Source organism: Felis catus, chromosome B3 (genome assembly GCF_018350175.1).
Source record: "Felis catus isolate Fca126 chromosome B3, F.catus_Fca126_mat1.0, whole genome shotgun sequence".
NCBI lineage: Eukaryota > Metazoa > Chordata > Mammalia > Carnivora > Felidae > Felis > Felis catus.
In genome coordinates, this window is record NC_058373.1 from 76,824,094 (window position 1) to 76,838,150 (window position 14,057).

Here is a 14,057-nt window from a genome sequence, read left to right on the forward strand (position 1 = left end):
TAGGTTTTGGTAATATTTTCATTCAACAAGTGCAGGAACAGGTTAAATAACTTGCCCAACATTACGCAGCTAGTAAATTATGGAGTCAGGATTAAAACTTCACCCTGTCTAATGCTAAAGCCTTCATGCTTAACTCTGTTTTATATAGTTCCTATTAGAGTAGGTTAACAGCTCTATCACGTAATCTCCAAATCTCAGTAGTTTTTAACAAAGTAAAAAATTTTTTTTCGCTTATGTCACAGTTAAATCAGCTAATTGGCATGCAACCTTGCAGGCTCTTGCTATCTAGAGTCTTTGTCCTTCCCTAGAGCCGTAATAGTGATAGTCATTAATCATGTGGCTATTAAATTTAAATGGATTGGGTGGCTTGGTCGGTTAAGCATCTGACTTCGGCTCAGGTCATGATCTTCGAGGTTTTTGAGTTCCAGGTCCTGCTGTGGTGACAGCTCAGAGCCTGGAGCCTGCTTTGGATTTTGTGTGTCCCTCTCTCTTTGCCCCTCCCCACTCACAGTTTCTCTCTCTCTCTCTCAAAAATAAAAAAAAAATGTTAAAAATTTTAAAAAATTTGATTAAAATGGATTAAAATGAAAAATTCAACTCCTCAGTAGCAGTAGCCACTTTTCAAGTGCTCAGTAACCACATTTGGCTAGTAACTGTTGGGAAGTACAGCTATGAAACATCTCTATCTCACAAAAATTCTGGTGGACATCTTTGTCTACAACCTCTGTCTGGTTCTTCCTCTGGTACCTCTGTTTTAAGCCACATCGCAGTTTGTCAGGGAGATTTTTTGAGACAGGCTGAGGTCTCATATTTTACTTCATCTCACTTTGCATTGTCAGGATTCAGACAAATGACTGCACCGAAATGTAAGGGAAACTGGAAAATGTGGTTGACCTGTGTATCTAAATGAAATACAGGGAAATGGCTGGTGAACCATCAGCCAGATTCTTAGTGTTGCTCTAAATCTCTCTTTCCTAAGCATTTGCTGAGTACTTACTGTATACCAGTCTCTAAGCATCTTAACTGCATTTTAGAACCCTCACAAGAAATTGGGGGAATATTAGATGATTGTTCAGATAATTGTCTTTGCCTCTCTCCTTAGTACCTCGGAGGGAGAGATTTTTTTTCCACACCTCCTTGATGAAGGACATGCCATATAATTTGGCCAATCAAATGTAAGCTGAAGTGGCATTGTCATTGTGTAGAACCTGGGTCTTAAGAAGCAGCACATTTTACTACCTAACTCCTTGGAAGCTTTAGAACTCCACCATGAAGGAAACATCCCTCCTTGTAGCACCTGTCTATCCAATCCAGGTCCCTGAATGGAGCTGGCTTGAACTTAATCCACAGATGGACTCACCAAGCCAACATGTAAAACTTTGAGTTAGAAAACATCGTTTGTTGGGGCGCCTGGGTGGCTCAGTCGGGTGGGCGTCCGACTTCGGCTCAGGTCATGATCTCGCGGTCCGTGAGTTCGAGCCCCGCGTCAGGCTCTGTGCTGACAGCTCAGAGCCTGGAGCCTGTTTCAGATTCTGTGTCTCCCTCGTTCTCTGACCTTCCCCCATTCATGCTCTGTCTCTCTCTGTCTCAAAAATGAATAAACGTTAAAAAAAATTAAAAAAAAAAAGAAAATATTGTTTGTTATTCTATGCCTACATGATTTTGTGGGTTTTGCTATGTAGCAAAAGCTAGTACAAATTTCTGAAGCAGAAGCTATTGGAAAAAAAACAAAAACAAAAACAGATCTAGAATGGTTAAATGTCCTGTGTCACATGGCTATTGGAAAGCAGAACTGGGATTTACACTAAGTCTCTCTGATTCTAGTATACATATCTTTAACCATTATTCCATGCTACTTCTAAGTAAGCATATTATTTTCAGGTACAAAGAAACATTATTTAGAAAATAGGGCTGTTTATACTTCTGTCAAATATTTCTGTTATTAATAGTTTAATTTTCTCACTCTACTTTTAAGTTCTCCATATTTGTAAACTTAATTTATATACGTGTGTTTGTACACATACATGCATGTAACAATGAACAAAATTTTGAGGTTTTCTAAAGAACCTAATTTTTCAGGTGAATTGTTAGACTGATTTCCAGCAAGTTTCTCTTTTTGACAAGTGGTGGTCTCTTGTTATTATTTTTGTTCTTTTTCTTCTTTTTTAAATTTTTTTAAATCTTTATTTTTGTGTGTGTGTGTGAGAGAGAGAGAGACAGAGTGAGAGCAGGGGATGAACAGAGAGAGAGGGAGACACATAATCCGAAGCAGGCTCCAGGCTCCAAGCTGTCAGCACAGAGCCTAATGTGGGGCTCAAACCCACGAACCATGAGATCATGACCTGAGCTGAAGTTGGACGCTCAACCGACTGAGCCACCCAGGCGCCCCGACAAGTGGTGATCTTTGGGTAGGTGATCCTAATGGGTAGCATTGTGACAAATCTGAATGAATATAGTGCAGGAAATCAGGCAAATATTCCTTCAAGTTGGGTTTGAACAATGATCTCAAAGAAGTGGCACCTTTTGGCGAGAGCTCAGAGATGCTTTTAAGGATGTTCATTTTTCCATTTGTGCAAAGGGGCTTTGTCATTACTTAAGCAGCATATGGCTGTGAAATGAGAGATGAGCTCTTGCTAAGCTGCCAAGAGCACTTGCGGACACTGAAAATATGAAAAATAAATAAATGAGCAAGATGCAAGGAAATCTGCCTGAGAAAGCGTTAGTGTAGTTCTGAATTGTTAGCGTAGTTGAGAAGTGTTGGCTACTGAGCTAGCTATGTGTTTGTTGCAGTTAGGATATGCAAAATATGTTCAAAGAATATAAATGGGGGGCTTAAAAACTCTAAAGTTGTTATATTTCCTTTTGTGTATTTTTTTCTTTTTAGATGTTGTTGTTGCTGTATGTTAGTATTATATGGCTCTGTCATCATTGTAGCCAATATGAATTTAATGAAACGAAAATTGAATATTACTCTAATGTGACTACAGCCTTGTTATTCGAAGTATGGTCCATGAACCAGCAACATTGGCATCTCCAAGGAAATTTTTAGAAATGTGTGATTACTGTCCCTACCCGAAACCAATTGAATCAACAGATTTATTTTAACAAAGCTTCAAGGTTTGATTAAAGATAATTAAAAGCTAAAAGTTATTAAAAGTTATTGTCCAGAAATCTCCAAATTGAAATTCTGTTATTAGGTTCATATTTTCTTTACACAGTAGTCAGGAAAGGAATTATTTACTAAGGTCATATGGAAAATAAGATGAGAAGAAATGCAAAAATTTAGCTCTCTTATCATGTAATACATGCTTGACTGCTGGTTAATGTCCAGAGCAGTGTTGTTGTTATTGGTGTTGGGGTGTTTAATGGTCAACGTAGGGAAGGAAATGTTGCAATTCCATTATTATTCTTTAGTTTGCAATCCTATCCTCAAGTTAACATACATTTTTTCTTAAGTAGTGTTAAGTATATAAATAAGGGAAATATTATACACTTACTTTATTTGACTGAAACCTCTAGCCAAAGCATTAAAATAAATATAATGAATAGCTTTGGAAATTGGAACAAAATGAACACGAATACCAATAACGTGCTAATTGTCTTTCCTTTCTGTTGACTTTAGGAAAATTTGGGCCATAATGTATTTATAAGAATGTGACTTAGTTCTGCTTTTTGATGTCTTAATTACATATCTTTGTAATAAGCCAAAAATATATTTGTTCCAATAATGTTCAATTTAAGATTGATGTGAATTTACATAAATGATAATAGGGCTCATGTTTGTTGAAATATCTGTAATGAATATTCAGGTGCAAGTGCTTAAGATTGTAGAGATTATGATGAAGTCTTTGAAATATTTTCTTTTGGTGAGGATTTATATAAGACCAGTTGGCATGTCCCTGCTGAAACATTTTTTCTTTTTTGTTTTTTGGTTTTTTTTTTTTTGAGAGAGAGAGAGCGAGCACAAATGAGTTGACGAGCAGAGAGAGAGAAGCAGGGCTTATGTGAAGAGGGGCTTGTGTTTATCGAAGCAGGGCTTGAGCTCACCCCATGTGGAACTCAAACTCAGGAACAGTGAATTCGTGACCTGAGCCAAAGTCAGGTGCTTGAGGTACTGAGCCACCCAGGCCACCTGAAATGGCTTTTAATTAATTAAGTTAAGTTATTTATTTTGAGAGAGACAGAGACAGGGCAAACCGGGAAGGGGCAGAGAGGGAGAATCCCAAGTAGGCTCAACACTGTCAGCACAGAGCCCACCACAGGGCTCAAACTCAGGAAACTATGAACTGAAATCAAGAGTCGGATGCTTAACTGACTGAGCCACCCAGACTTATGCTGTTGTCTTTGTTCTCTCATTTGATGGGTCAGTATTAGGGATATGTGACTCTTGTTATAAAATGTTTTGTTTGTTGGACAGAGGGAAGCTCTGCTTTGATCCAACATTCAGGCTCTGTGTGGTTCTTCAGCATGGCTTCTCCTGATACATACTTGTTTCTGTGTTTTAGTTTATATGATCACTGACAGTTAAACTAAAGAAGCTATCCCTGTATTGGCACAGTGGGAAAAAAAAAGGAGTGTGATTGACTTATCTTTCCAAAATGAGGATATAGGTGGAAGCTTAGCAACTTTTCAAAAGCTAGTCACTGTTGGATGCCATTTGTCCAAACTTGGAGACTACCTACAATAGTCTTGTTCAAAAGGATCTGTTTCCTAGTCTCAGAGGCCACCTTTGTTCTTCTTACGTGCTGTCATTTTAGTGCCTCCTGATGCCATAATTTCAAGGATATTAGGAAAGCCCCTTTGTTTTCAAGGGGCTTTTCTACTGCTTACTAATAGAAGTTTTTTTTTTCTTTCAGTTATTTGACATTTATGTATTTTAATGAGACATTTTATATCATTAAGAATGAACCTTAAAAATGATGAGTATAATTCTTAATATTCATATGTGTACCCACTTAAAATATTTAGATTACTACAGATTTTGAAACATTGACCTGTGATCTGGGTAGCAAATGCTAATATTTTCTTACAAAAAACAATGTGTAGCATAACTTGAGCACTTAATTAGTTGAGTAGGCTAAATGCTAGTAGGAGGTGGAATGATGGGCCCTAAATCCAATAACATCTGTCATTGGAAAGACAAGGGGACATTTGAGACACACAGAGATGCAAAGGAGAAATCAATGTGAAAATGGAGGTAGAGGTTAGAATGATATCCAAAAGCCAAGAAATGCCAAAAGTAGCTACTAGCCTCCAGAAACTGGAAGAACAAGGACTCGTCTAGAGTGTTAGGAGGGACTATGACCCGGCAGATGTCTTGATTTGGGACTTTTGGCCTCTGGAACTATGTGAGAATAAATTTATGTTGTTTTCAGCTACCGAATTTGTGGTAATTTGTCAAGCTGATCTTTAGAGACTAATATACTGCTATACTAAATTCCAATACCTAATGACTTAGCATAATGCATGCTCATTGTTTATTTACATCTCCCAGTGTATTGTGTGGGCAGGTGAGAGTCTGCTTCACGCAGTCATTCACAGACCTATGTTCCTCCCATTGTGTGACTATGCTCTTCTCAAGAAGTAGTTCCTAATATCTCTGCAAAAAGGAAGAAAGAGCATATATAATCACATAAGTGTTTTTTGTTTTTTGTTTTTTTTTTTGCCATGTGTGGAAGTGGCACACATCAATTCTACTCACATTTCTTTGCCAGGTTTCAATCATATGATCCCCTCCCCTAGCCCCCAAGCCCAAAGGATTTGTGAATAACGTAGCCTTCCCATGTGCTAAGGAAGAAGGAGCATTTGGTGAGCACATAGTGTTTTCTCTTCCAGAGTCAGTCCTTCAAGTATGAAGTATCTGTTGCACTGTTTCTTCTAAATATAGAAAACATTAATGACCTCTCTAATGATGCAGATAACCCAAAGTTAATCCAGTCACTTCCTCCAGTTCAAAGTCTTGAATCTCCAGGTGATGCACTATCTATTCCACTGGGCCAGAATCTATAAATTGAAAAAAGTGTTTATATGGCTCCCATCTTTCAAAACCCAACAATGACATGATAACATTCTCATATGAAAAGGTGAAGAATGGCCTCCACAGAATAGACTCTGGAATAAATAAATACTGAAACCTGCTTAGTGAACATTATGAAGGCCATCTCTCCTTAATGAGGTCTTAATTCCATTCTCTGGGAGGAATCTCCTGAACTATCTTCTCCATAGAGATTCCCTGGCTCTGCCCTCTGAGAGGTTGTTTCTTGTTTATTGTCTTCCTTATAGACATCTGAAGTAAGTGTTAGGGAGCATGTTCTTCTTGAGGACTACTAGGTTTGCCACCTGTGTAGCCTGATGATTGTCATTTACTTTCCCCCACAAATCCTCCATTGTTTTAGACCAGGCTCATGTTTTACTTTTTTGTCGGTAGAATTCTTTCACACATTTTGTGTCTTTTGACCTATTTGGTTTTTGTCACTTCCATGTGCCAGTATTCACACCTAAAGATCTTCCTTAGATATGTTACTGATGAGTCTGTGTTGTGTGAATGGAGTTCCCAGTTCTTGGATTCCCCAGAAAAAGGTTTATGTGAGGATCTACATTTGAATAAGGACAGCCAGAAGGAAAGTAGCAGGTGCCAAGCCATTTATTAAAGGGCAAGTGCAGTTGCAAGGTGGGAGGGCAGGCAGGTTCTCCAACATGGGACCAGCTCCTAGGTTGTTTGGGGATTGGATATTATTGGGTCTCTCTGGGCTGGAAGGAGAGCTGTGACTTACAGTGGGGTGGTCTCCATTAGAGGCCCCTTCCAATCCTTTGGGGAACTCCTCCCACAAATTGGGAGGGGGAATTTTTGACTATACAGGGTTTGTACCTGAATGTCATGGCCTTTCTCCAAGGTGGGGAGGGCTATACCCACAATGTAAATGCATTAGAATGAGTCTAGATCTTATCCTGGAGTAGAGGTAGAAGCGGAGAGCACATGCTCTGCACCTCTGGCTCTTGGTCTGTCAGCCCTAAGGTCTTGGAAGCCCCAAGATCAGGATAATACGCCCTGGTGGCTTCTAATGTGTAACCTATTTGTCACCATCCTTGCCTCCAACTTCTTCCTGTGTCTACGATTCCCCCATTCAAGGACTTGGGACTCTGCCTCAGGGCGTTCCTTCCACTGCACGTATCTAGCTTCTGCCTAACAGATATAGCTCACAAATCTGTTTAATTTTCTTTCTTCTTCATCTTCAAGCCTCTGACTCTGCTAATGCCAGCTCTTTTGAGGCTATCAGGCTTCTTAGGAAGGTTGGATTACAAATCTGAATTTGGGCATAAGACTGAGTCACTCTGTTCAAGAATTTTATGAATTCCACCTCTTACTAGTTGGAGTCTGGAAGCATATAGCAAGGCCCCCCACCTTTCTAAATGTTCATTCTCTTTTATTTTTGCTTGCAAACTTAGCTACTTTTTCTTAGTCCATCTCTTTATTAGAACTGTCACCAAACACAGCAGAAACAACTGGCACATACTATTAGTAGTTTTGTTTTCTAACCTCTTTCCCTAGAATAAGTTCAGCTGGCACAGAGTGTAGGCGACAATTTACGAAATGTGTTCCATAGATAATATGGATCTCTAGCACTCAGCCTGTGATACGTGTTTTGTCATCATCCACCATCTGGCCACTAAACCAATTCTATACATTTTATGCTTCTGTTATGGCAATACCCCACTTCAAGTTTTTAGTTTCTGTATTATTTAGAGGAAGATCTCTGCTCTGAAATAAGCAACTTTGAATTCAGTAGCTTATTAATAAGTACTTATGTCACAGTTAGTTCAAGGTACTCTACTTGGTCAGTTAGGGACCTAGGCTCCTTCTGTCTTCAATATAAACCTCCAAAAGACTGCAGGGGAGAATAGGGAGAATGCAGGATCATGCAAGGTGTTTATGGTTGTGTTTGAAAGTGGTATACATCAATTCTACCCAAAATCCACCAACCAGAACTAAGAGATATAAACCCATCCTAAGAAGAAGGCAGTTTCAGTATTATATCTTCCTGTATTGCCAAGAAAATGAAGTGGTTTGGGAAACACATAACATTACTTCAAACTTAGGCTTCCATCTAATCTTTTTTCTCTTTAGCTCAGTAGTCAAAGGTGGTTCCAAGTCAGGGGATAGGAGCTGGGAAAGGGTCATGATCCGTTCCTTCAGCTATTCAGGGACCAGGCTGCCAGCAGATTTATCAGCTTCCAGTTCACTCTGAGCTTTATATCCAGCCAATAGATTGAAATGGAAATGAGGAGAAGGCATACCTGTTTTTCAAATATCTAGGCCAAGAAGTAATACACATTGCTTCCATCCATTTTCTATCATTTAGAACTGGCCCCATTTAGATAAAGGAGGGGTCTGGAAACGAAGTTCTGGGATGACAATCTGTTTTTTTTTTTAGCAATGATGCTATGCTAGAAATTGAAGAAGGAGAATTTGGAAGATAGACTGTCATGAAGGGCCAAAGTGCCTGTAAGTAAGAGAAGTTTCAAGACAGGAGAACAAAGTAAGGCCAAAGACTTACTCACTTTATATTTTTGTTTAGAATTTGTCTTATGTGATTGATTCTTACAAAGGTAATATATTTGAATCATTATTTTAAATATGTGATTGCCTGAGTTTATGACACATTATTATCTTAAAGGATTTGTTTAATTCACTCATTTTTTTTTTATCTCACTGCCTCATTTTTGGGTGAATGGAGGTCTTGCCTTATCAGTTAGTCATGGGAGTGACTTTCCCTTTTGGTTATCTGGGTGTAAGTGTGCATGGCTATAGTGTGACCATTCTAGGCCACACAATGAATCATTTTTTTTTCCTTTGCACTTCTGTTTTTAAAAATGCACTTTTGTTTTAAAAATCAGGGGCGCCTGGGTCGCTTAGTCGGTTAAGCATCCACCTTTTGCTCAGGTCATGATTTCAGGGTTCATGGGTTCCAGGTCTGCATCAGGCTCTGCAGGGATAGCTCAGAGCCTGAAGACTGCTTCCGATTCTGTGTCTCCCTCTCTCTCTCTGCCTCTTCCCTGCTTGTGTTCTCTGTCTCACACAAATAAATAAACATCAAAAAAAAATTAAAATGTAAATAATCAAAATGAGACTTTTCTAGGACTAAGAGTAAGATCCATGGCAGCAGTAAAAACCAGCAACTTTTTGAAAGCAGTTCCACCTAACAAATCCATAAGATCAACCAACCCATAGTTGCACCTTCATTGCTAAACATTTCCACCTGGTGTCTGAGGAAAGCAGAAATCCGACCCCACTGCCTTCACTCTTCTACCAGGTAAGTTGTACATTTATCAAGATTCAGCATGTGTTCCCAAACATGTTTATGCCTAGAGTATTTTTAATGCTAATTATCTATTATAACATTATTTTGCATACTGTTAAATATTGTTAAAATAATACTGTTCAATACTGTTAAAAAGAACATGACAGAATTAGTTGAGGGTAAAATGACTATACAGGTTTGAAGAAAACATAATATTATGAAAACTAAATCGTCGGAAAGAATCTACACTTTGATTACTTTCCAAGTATCTTTAATTTCTCACTCTAGAAATATAATTTCCAACTCTAGGACTGGGATATTATAGAAAATAGAGGATGGTTTTGGTGAAATCAAGAAAAACAATGAGAAATTCCAACCAGGGACCCCACCCACCCACCCTCCCCCATCCATAATAATAGCAGACTCTGGGGATGCTTGATGCTCCATTCACATCACTTTCCCTAGGTTTCAACACAGAGTACCCAACACCTTTACAGAATTTCAGACTAAGTATTTACATTTCTCTGACTTTCTGCCTAAGCAATTTCCTTAGGGCTACAGAATCTCGCTCAGTCCAAGGATAAGGCCACCCAAAGGGCTAGGGATTTAATACCCCAGGTGCAACCCTGATTCAGTGAAGCTTGAGAATCAGGGAATAAAAATACAGCCAGAGCCTGTTTCTTCTTAGATGTACCACATAGTTTCTTAGAGGGTCTTCAGTATGGTCGGATTTCAGTAGCCATAGCTAAAACTACACATTGTTGATTTTCCTCCCTTCTCTGAATCGCTTTAACTGCATTCTTAGTTGTGTTTTCTGGGGATAATTTTTTCAAATAAACCACCTACACTTAATATTTAGCTCAGTGCCTGTTGAACACTAATATATCTACTGAGAGAAGATGTTTGGTCGTATATGGAAATATGGTCACCTCTGTGCATATCTCAGTCTTTTTCCATATCTGTCTGTTTATGTAATAAATTGCTTAAGATAATTTCTTACTTTAACTGACTTTTTTGATTAACTGATCAACTTCTAGTATCCATTTTATTGTCTTTATTTAAAATTTTTTTTAAGTTTATTTGAGGGGGGGGTGGGGTGAGGGGCAGAGAAAGAGAATCTCTCCATGCTGCCAGCACAGAGCCCCATGTGGAGCTCAAACCCATGAATCTAGGAGATCAGGACCTGAGCTGAAACCAAGAGTCAGATGCTTAACCAACTGAGCCACCCAGGTGTCCCTTCTAGTACCCATCATTTTAGACAAGATTTCTATCAAAGATTTTGTTGCGTTTTTATTTTTGTTTTGTTTTTGTTTTGTTTTCTATTTAGATTCAGATTAAGCATAGTGACTAAAAACCCAGACTCTGGATACTTCACTGCTTTGTGTATATTAGCTGAGCAAATGGATCTTTTAATATCTTGGTATTTGGGGACAACGATCAGCCTAAACTTCTAAGAATATATTGATGAAATACACCTTTGTAAATGAATGTCAGGACAATTAATTACATCCTTTGTTTAAAATACAACAGGATATTGTAGGATCACCTGGAAGACCTAAAATTCTCATCTTTTTTTTTTTTTTTCCCCTCACAGTAAAATGACTTAAATTTATTTTTTGGTCATTGTGAGAATCAATATATTTGACTTCCTTTTCAACCCCTACATTTTTAATTTGCTGACGTAGACCTTTATAGGTATATTTTCATAGCTTTTTTGAAACACTATGCATTAACAACAATGGGACATCCACTTAGTTTAGGCCAGTGCTGAGCAAATTTAAACCAAATTTTATATCATGCTATTTTTATGTCACATGAACATCTACAGGATCTACAAAATTATTTCAAAATGATAATGTCCCTGATTTCAAAAATTCTGAAATGTAGAGAACCTTCATGGGTTAACATACAAAAAAACATAGTTATGTAGCACCTAAAATTCACCATCTATTTTGCATGAAGCATGTGTAGCTCACTCCATGCAAGCACCGATAGGAAAGTGAAACAAGCGTTAATCCGGGGTTGTTTCACTGTAGGGTTGAAATGTGCCAGGGAGAAAAAAAAAATTAGGGGTGGAAAGATTAGCATTCTTTCTTTTGCATTTCTTAGTCATGAGGGTCTTTGTTAAGGAAGGGAATTTTAAAAGCCTTAGAACAAGAAGATAGAGGAAAAATGACAGGACTGAGCAACAGCAGTGATGAGCAGGGTTTCCTGAATGTTCTTGAGTGGAACAATTGGAAAGGCCAAGGAAGTCGTGACAATTCAGTGCAGTCACACCGGGTGGTTAAGTAAAGTTTCCTTTGTCGAAAATAAATGTAAAATGGAAATTAAATTCTAGCCAGATATTAGGCATAAAATGACTCTTTTTCTATTTAGTTATTCTGTGAAGTTGTACAAAACATTTTTATGGACATGTAAGACCGGAGGAGCAGACTATCCTTTCCCCGTCTATTACACGTTGATTTTTACATAAAAAGAGAAAAAGGCGTTCAAACTATCATGAAATATCCATTAATATTTTGGCAGTCTTTGGGATGGGATATTTGAGAATATAAAGCAAGTTTTATTTTCAGGAAGAATCCAACCCAGAGGGGCTATTTTCAAAATTTCATAATTCTGAGTCATTTTAGGCAAGTTATCTAAGCTAAACAATTATGTTTTAATTTAATAATAGCCACATCTTCCACTGTTGGAAGCAGAAATGCTACAGCTTTTATAAAAGTTCTTGCCTTATTAACAAATGCTAATTATGAGTAATGGAAGTCAAATTAGTTTCCATTTCTCAAATAGCTGTACTGTATTTGCAAAGAATTTTAAAGAAATTGAATTAATCTAAGTTTGTTTTAATTATAAGTTGTTTTCGTAGCAGCCAACTGACAGGTGATACTTACACTTGCTTGAATTACATCCACGGGTAATGTTTTCATGTTTGTAGCTGTATAAATTATTTTAGTTCAATGATAATATTTAGTCATAAAATAAAACATATAAATATTTAAAAAAGACTGAAGGTGTTTATTCCCTAAATAGATTATTACCTAGTGGGCATGTACTTAGCATCTGTGGTATCTAATATAAAATCCAAATTACCTTGAATACTCCCTGTTACATTGAGTGAAGAGTTTACATTTTTGTGAATTGGGTTGCCACATTTAGCAAATAAAAATAGAGAATGCCACTATATTTTCCTACATTTTTTCTTCCCCATCCCACTGTTACACAATTATTATAAGGTATATATTTTTACTTTATTTATTTATTTTTATTTGAGAGAGAGAGAGCGTACGCGTACGAGCAGGGGAGAGGGGCAGAGGGAGAGAGAGAGAGAGAGAGAATCTGAGCATGGAGCCTGATTCAGGGCTCGAGCCCACAACCCTGAGATCATGACCTAAACCAAAATCAAGAGTCGGATGCTCAACTGATTGAGCCACCCATGCACCCTTGTTTTTACTTTTTAAAATGGTTAGAACTTTAACAAAAAAGGAAATTCCCTTTTTTAAGTCAACTAATCATAAAGCTACCAAGGAACAGATGTGCCTCTTCCTTGCTTTAAAAATTGAGTTCCTCATTGGATACCCTGTGAATGCTTCTAGATAAATTCTAGATGCAGTGCAGAGGGGCAAGCAGAGAGAAAAGTAGTATGGCTAAAAAGAAGTATGGCTAACAAGGGCAGAGAGCATAATACATGGTTAGGGCCAGGAATCTGAAAGGTTCATTTTTGTTGTTGTTGTTGTTGTTATTGTTGTTTTTTAACTGCCTTGAGAGGGGTATCTTATGTAATGAAAAAAAAAATGAGATCTTAGGTTGTATGAGTTAGGGAGGAGGTCTAGTTAAATATTGTGGGATAAATCATTTAATTTCCTTGAAGTTCAAATGGTGTCTCTGGGGATTCTAGGTATTTTTGTCAATCAACATTTAATGATTGACAGTTTTCTATACTAAGCAATAAGAATCATAGGAAGACAATCAACATGTAATGATTCACAGTTTTCTGTACTAAGTTATAAGATTCGTAGGAAGATTTGACTTCTATCAGGGGAGCTTGGTTGATTTCCAATCCTAATACTGTATAATAAAATCCAATTCTGTCATTTATTTACTTAAGATCTTTGGTGAGCCTCGATTTCCTTATCTGTGATACTAGACTGGGCCAATCTACTCTTAACCAAACAGAGATAACATTTCTTACTGAATTGAGGTCTTAACATGACTGAGATTTTAGATGAATTATATCAACAATAGCTTACTGTTTGGATTTTCTTCTTGTTTTTTCACATCCTTTTTTCATCTACCCACCCCAAGGTTTAACTTTGATCAGATGTTTGAACACAGAATTAATAAAAATATTGTGAGATTCACTTTTCCCTTAGAGTACAAGTTTGGAATGTAATTTACTAGCTCTGATTATTGCTATAAAAATCTCTTTGTCCTCCATCTTCTACTTCCTCTTCCTTTCCTGTTCCTTTTTAAAAGTCTTATACTCCTAAATAAGGGCTTACCAATAAGTCAGTGATTTTTTACTATGTTTGCTAAATGTTTTATTTACTTAAACATTTTTACAAGTTTTCCCTGACTAAAGGGAAACAAACTCAAATAGAGCTCCTGCTGTTGGAGTTTACTCATTTGCTTATTAGATCTTTCTTTTGAAAATATTTTATTTTGATTCCTGAATGTATTTCAAAAGAATACCACATAAGATAAGTTAGAAATGATTAACTGGATAGGCACAGAATATGTAAATACATTAACTACAGACCT

The 14,057-nt window shown here is 37.4% G+C and overlaps 1 long non-coding RNA gene across 35 annotated transcripts in view; it reads left to right on the plus strand.

The window, feature by feature from the left end:
* LOC102899317 overlaps positions 1 to 14,057 on the plus strand; it is a 582,165-nt gene that overhangs the window by 241,893 nt on the left and 326,215 nt on the right. For 32 of the 35 annotated variants that reach the window (XR_006599459.1, XR_006599462.1, XR_006599457.1 and 29 more), the window contains 2 exons: positions 8,433 to 8,537; positions 9,138 to 9,311. The exons of the other annotated variants lie outside the window; for them this stretch is intronic. This is a non-coding gene — a long non-coding RNA (uncharacterized LOC102899317). The remainder of the gene's footprint in view (positions 1 to 8,432; positions 8,538 to 9,137; positions 9,312 to 14,057) is intronic. 35 annotated transcript variants of the gene reach the window in all.